Source organism: Littorina saxatilis, unplaced genomic scaffold (assembly GCF_037325665.1).
Source record: "Littorina saxatilis isolate snail1 unplaced genomic scaffold, US_GU_Lsax_2.0 scaffold_74, whole genome shotgun sequence".
NCBI lineage: Eukaryota > Metazoa > Mollusca > Gastropoda > Littorinimorpha > Littorinidae > Littorina > Littorina saxatilis.
Genome location: NW_027128233.1, coordinates 125,505 through 132,622, shown reverse-complemented (window position 1 = coordinate 132,622; position 7,118 = coordinate 125,505).

Sequence of the window (7,118 nt, the reverse complement as noted above, 5' to 3'; positions counted from 1 at the left end):
CACACCAAAACCAAAACATACGGACAACGCACTTTTACTTTCTGCGCACCCACACAATGGAATTCTTTCCCCTTTCACATTCGCCACTCTCAGTCACCCCAAGCATTCAAACGAGCACGTAAAACGCACCTCTTCAAGAAATACAACCCCTGATTTTGTTTTCTCAGTCCATCAGTAGGCTACATGTAGTGTATTTGTTGTTTTTAGTGATAATGTGATAATGTATATAAACTTCTAGGGCTGTTTTTAGTATTGTTGATAACATGTTCTGTTTGATTAAGGGTATTCAGCTGGTATTTCCTTGTTTTCACTACCTATTTTATTCATGTTTTTATTCCTTAGTTAGTGGAAGAATCTTTTGTAATGAGTGTATGTTTGATGGTGTAAGCTTTTAATTAAGCGTTGCTGACTATGAATGTAGATGTAAATGCTTGTATAACTGTGTTTTAATTTTAAATGTGTCAAGCGCAAAGAGCATAATTGTAAAGTTATGATGTTGCGCTATATAAATGCTCATTTATTATTATTATTATTATTATTATAATATAATATGTGTGTGTGTGTGTGTGTGTGTGTGTGTGTGTGTGTGTGTGTGTGTGTGTGTGTGTGTGTGTGTGTGTGTGTGTGTGTGTGTGTGTGTGTAGGAACATGTAATAATATGAACATCGTGCAAAGGTGACGTGCGACTCATTCCGTGGTGGAGGGTCACATTATGACTGGAACAAGTATAATGGGACTCGTCAATCATTCGTTGTTTGACTTTTCTCTTCAAAGTCATCAGACTCTATGGCTTTGGCTCTATTTACTGAAAACACAATATAATATCTCATTGGTGGTTCACACAATAAGGGCCCAAATCAAAGAAGGTAATTGGTTTACAAATTACTCCACAATAATAAAAAAAATGAATAAAATAATTTCAACAACAAGTACAACAACAACACACAATTAGAAACATGTATGATAATGCACCTTGTACATTTTGAAGAAAAAAAATCAAAAATTAAAAGGGGAGGTTTACCTAATTGTCTGACAACTTCAACACTTGGTCCTCTGATTCCTGTGGACTTGCTTTCATGCTGCGTGTGTGTAAGCTGAAACATCACGTACATCTGATACTGTGACATGTCTTAGTGACATTATGTGTGACCTGAAACATCACGTACATCTGATACTGTGACATGTCTTAGTGACATTATGTGTGACCTGAAACATCACGTACTTCTGATACTGTGACATGTCTTAGTGACATTATGTGTGACCTGAAACATCCTGTACATCTGATACTGTGACATGTCTTAGTGACATTATGTGTGACCTGAAACATCCTGTACATCTGATACTGTGACATGGCTAAGTGACATTATGTGTGACCTGAAACATCCTGTACATCTGATACTGTGACATGGCTTAGTGACAGTGTGTGTGACCTGAAACATCCTGTACATCTGATACTGTGACATGTCTTAGTGACATTGTGTGTGACCTGAAACATCACGTACTTCTGATACTGTGACATGTCTTAGTGACATTATGTGTGACCTGAAACATCCTGTACATCTGATACTGTGACATGTCTTAGTGACATTATGTGTGACCTGAAACATCCTGTACATCTGATACTGTGACATGTCTTAGTGACATTATGTGTGACCTGAAACATCCTGTACATCTGATACTGTGACATGTCTTAGTGACATTATGTGTGACCTGAAACATCCTGTACATCTGATACTGTGACATGTCTTAGTGACATTATGTGTGACCTGAAACATCCTGTACATTTGATACTGTGACATGTCTTAGTGACATTATGTGTGACCTGAAACATCCTGTACATCTGATACTGTGAAATGTTTTAGTGACATTATGTGTGACCTGAAACATCCTGTACATCTGATACTGTGACATGGCTAAGTGACATTATGTGTGACCTGAAACATCCTGTACATCTGATACTGTGACATGTCTTAGTGACATTATGTGTGACCTGAAACATCCTGTACATCTGATACTGTGACATGTCTTAGTGACATTATGTGTGACCTGAAACATGCTGTACATCTGATACTGTGACATGTCTTAGTGACATTATGTGTGACCTGAAACATCCTGTACATCTGATACTGTGACATGGCTAAGTGACATTATGTGTGACCTGAAACATCCTGTACATCTGATACTGTGACTCGTCTTAGTGACATTATGTGTGACCTGAAACATCCTGTACATCTGATACTGTGACATGTCTTAGTGACATTATGTGTGACCTGAAACATCCTGTACATCTGATACTGTGACATGGCTAAGTGACATTATGTGTGACCTGAAACATCCTGTACATCTGATACTGTGACATGGCTTAGTGACAGTGTGTGTGACCTGAAACATCCTGTACATCTGATACTGTGACATGTCTTAGTGACATTATGTGTGACCTGAAACATCCTGTACATCTGATACTGTGACATGTCTTAGTGACATTATGTGTAACCTGAAACATCCTGTACATCTGATACTGTGACATGGCTAAGTGACATTATGTGTGACCTGAAACATCCTGTACATCTGATACTGTGACTCGTCTTAGTGACATTATGTGTGACCTGAAACATCCTGTACATCTGATACTGTGACATGGCTAAGTGACATTATGTGTGACCTGAAACATCCTGTACATCTGATACTGTGACATGGCTAAGTGACATTATGTGTGACCTGAAACATCCTGTACATCTGATACTGTGACATGGCTTAGTGACAGTGTGTGTGACCTGAAACATCCTGTACATCTGATACTGTGACATGTCTTAGTGACATTATGTGTGACCTGAAACATCCTGTACATCTGATACTGTGACATGGCTAAGTGACATTATGTGTGACCTGAAACATCCTGTACATCTGATACTGTGACATGGCTTAGTGACAGTGTGTGTGACCTGAAACATCCTGTACATCTGATACTGTGACATGGCTAAGTGACATTATGTGTGACTTCAAACATCCTGTACATCTGATACTGTGACATGTCTTAGTGACATTGTGTGTGACCTGAAACATCCTGTACATCTGATACTGTGACATGTCTTAGTGACATTATGTGTGACCTGAACATCCTGTACATCTGATACTGTGACATGGCTAAGTGACATTATGTGTGACCTGAAACATCCTGTACATCTGATACTGTGACATGGCTTAGTGACATTATGTGTGACCTGAAACATCCTGTACATCTGATACTGTGACATGGCTTAGTGACATTATGTGTGACCTGAAACATCCTGTACATATGATACTGTGACATGTCTTAGTGACATTGTGTGTGACTTCAAACATCCTGTACATCTGATACTGTGACATGTCTTAGTGACATTATGTGTGACCTGAAACATCCTGTACATCTGATACTGTGACATGGCTTAGTGACAGTGTGTGTGACCTGAAACATCACGTACTTCTGATACTGTGACATGTCTTAGTGACATTATGTGTGACCTGAAACATCCTGTACATCTGATACTGTGACATGTCTTAGTGACATTATGTGTGACCTGAAACATCCTGTACATCTGATACTGTGACATGTCTTAGTGACATTATGTGTGACCTGAAACATCCTGTACATCTGATACTGTGACATGTCTTAGTGACATTATGTGTGACCTGAAACATCCTGTACATCTGATACTGTGACATGTCTTAGTGACATTATGTGTGACCTGAAACATCCTGTACATTTGATACTGTGACATGTCTTAGTGACATTATGTGTGACCTGAAACATCCTGTACATCTGATACTGTGAAATGTTTTAGTGACATTATGTGTGACCTGAAACATCCTGTACATCTGATACTGTGACATGGCTAAGTGACATTATGTGTGACCTGAAACATCCTGTACATCTGATACTGTGACATGTCTTAGTGACATTATGTGTGACCTGAAACATCCTGTACATCTGATACTGTGACATGTCTTAGTGACATTATGTGTGACCTGAAACATCCTGTACATCTGATACTGTGACATGTCTTAGTGACATTATGTGTGACCTGAAACATCCTGTACATCTGATACTGTGACATGGCTAAGTGACATTATGTGTGACCTGAAACATCCTGTACATCTGATACTGTGACTCGTCTTAGTGACATTATGTGTGACCTGAAACATCCTGTACATCTGATACTGTGACATGGCTTAGTGACAGTGTGTGTGACTTGAAACATCCTGTACATCTGATACTGTGACATGTCTTAGTGACATTATGTGTGACCTGAAACATCCTGTACATCTGATACTGTGACATGGCTTAGTGACAGTGTGTGTGACCTGAAACATCCTGTACATCTGATACTGTGACATGTCTTAGTGACATTATGTGTGACCTGAAACATCCTGTACATCTGATACTGTGACATGTCTTAGTGACATTGTGTGTGACCTGAAACATCACGTACTTCTGATACTGTGACATGTCTTAGTGACATTATGTGTGACCTGAAACATCCTGTACATCTGATACTGTGACATGTCTTAGTGACATTATGTGTGACCTGAAACATCACGTACATCTGATACTGTGACATGTCTTAGTGACATTATGTGTGACCTGAAACATCCTGTACATCTGATACTGTGACATGTCTTAGTGACATTATGTGTGACCTGAAACATCCTGTACATCTGATACTGTGACATGGCTAAGTGACATTATGTGTGACCTGAAACATCCTGTACATCTGATACTGTGACATGTCTTAGTGACATTATGTGTGACCTGAAACATCCTGTACATCTGATACTGTGACATGGCTTAGTGACAGTGTGTGTGACCTGAAACATCCTGTACATCTGATACTGTGACATGTCTTAGTGACATTGTGTGTGACCTCAAACATCCTGTACATCTGATACTGTGACATGTCTTAGTGACATTATGTGTGACCTGAAACATCCTGTACATCTGATACTGTGACATGTCTTAGTGACATTATGTGTGACCTGAAACATCCTGTACATCTGATACTGTGACATGTCTTAGTGACATTATGTGTGACCTGAAACATCCTGTACATCTGATACTGTGACATGTCTTAGTGACATTATGTGTGACCTGAAACATCCTGTACATCTGATACTGTGACATGGCTAAGTGACATTATGTGTGACCTGAAACATCCTGTACATCTGATACTGTGACATGGCTTAGTGACAGTGTGTGTGACCTGAAACATCCTGTACATCTGATACTGTGACATGTCTTAGTGACATTGTGTGTGACCTCAAACATCCTGTACATCTGATACTGTGACATGTCTTAGTGACATTATGTGTGACCTGAAACATCCTGTACATCTGATACTGTGACATGTCTTAGTGACATTATGTGTGACCTGAAACATCCTGTACATCTGATACTGTGACATGTCTTAGTGACATTATGTGTGACCTGAAACATCCTGTACATCTGATACTGTGACATGGCTAAGTGACATTATGTGTGACCTGAAACATCCTGTACATCTGATACTGTGACATGTCTTAGTGACATTATGTGTGACCTGAAACATCCTGTACATCTGATACTGTGACATGGCTTAGTGACAGTGTGTGTGACCTGAAACATCCTGTACATCTGATACTGTGACATGTCTTAGTGACATTGTGTGTGACCTCAAACATCCTGTACATCTGATACTGTGACATGTCTTAGTGACATTATGTGTGACCTGAAACATCCTGTACATCTGATACTGTGACATGTCTTAGTGACATTATGTGTGACCTGAAACATCCTGTACATCTGATACTGTGACATGTCTTAGTGACATTATGTGTGACCTGAAACATCCTGTACATCTGATACTGTGACATGTCTTAGTGACATTATGTGTGACCTGAAACATCCTGTACATCTGATACTGTGACATGTCTTAGTGACATTATGTGTGACCTGAAACATCCTGTACATCTGATACTGTGACATGGCTAAGTGACATTATGTGTGACCTGAAACATCCTGTACATCTGATACTGTGCCATGGCTTAGTGACAGTGTGTGTGACCTGAAACATCCTGTACATCTGATACTGTGACATGTCTTAGTGACATTGTGTGTGACCTGAAACATCCTGTACATCTGATACTGTGACATGTCTTAGTGACATTATGTGTGACCTGAAACATCCTGCACATCTGATACTGTGACATGTCTTAGTGACATTATGTGTGACCTGAAACATCCTGTACATCTGATACTGTGACATGGCTAAGTGACATTATGTGTGACCTGAAACATCCTGTACATCTGATACTGTGACATGTCTTAGTGACATTATGTGTGACCTGGAACATCCTGTACATCTGATACTGTGACATGGCTTAGTGACATTGTGTGTGACTTCAAACATCCTGTACATCTGATACTGTGACATGTCTTAGTGACATTGTGTGTGACCTGAAACATCCTGTACATCTGATACTGTGACATGTCTTAGTGACATTATGTGTGACCTGAAACATCCTGTACATCTGATACTGTGACATGGCTAAGTGACATTATGTGTGACCTGAAACATCCTGTACATCTGATACTGTGACATGGCTTAGTGACAGTGTGTGTGTGACCTGAAACATCCTGTACATATGATACTGTGACATGTCTTAGTGACATTATGTGTGACCTGAAACATCCTGTTCATCTGATACTGTGACATGTCTTAGTGACATTATGTGTGACCTGAAACATCCTGTACATATGATACTGTGACATGTCTTAGTGACATTGTGTGTGACTTCAAACATCCTGTACATCTGATACTGTGACATGTCTTAGTGACATTATGTGTGACCTGAAACATCCTGTACATCTGATACTGTGACATGGCTTAGTGACAGTGTGTGTGACCTGAAACATCCTGTACATCTGATACTGTGACATGTCTTAGTGACATTATGTGTGACCTGAAACATCCTGTACATCTGATACTGTGACAGGGCTTAGTGACATTGTGTGTGACCTTAAACATCATGTACATCTGATACTGTGACATGTCTTAGTGACATTGTGTGTGACCTGAAACATCCCGTGCATCTGAAACTGTGAC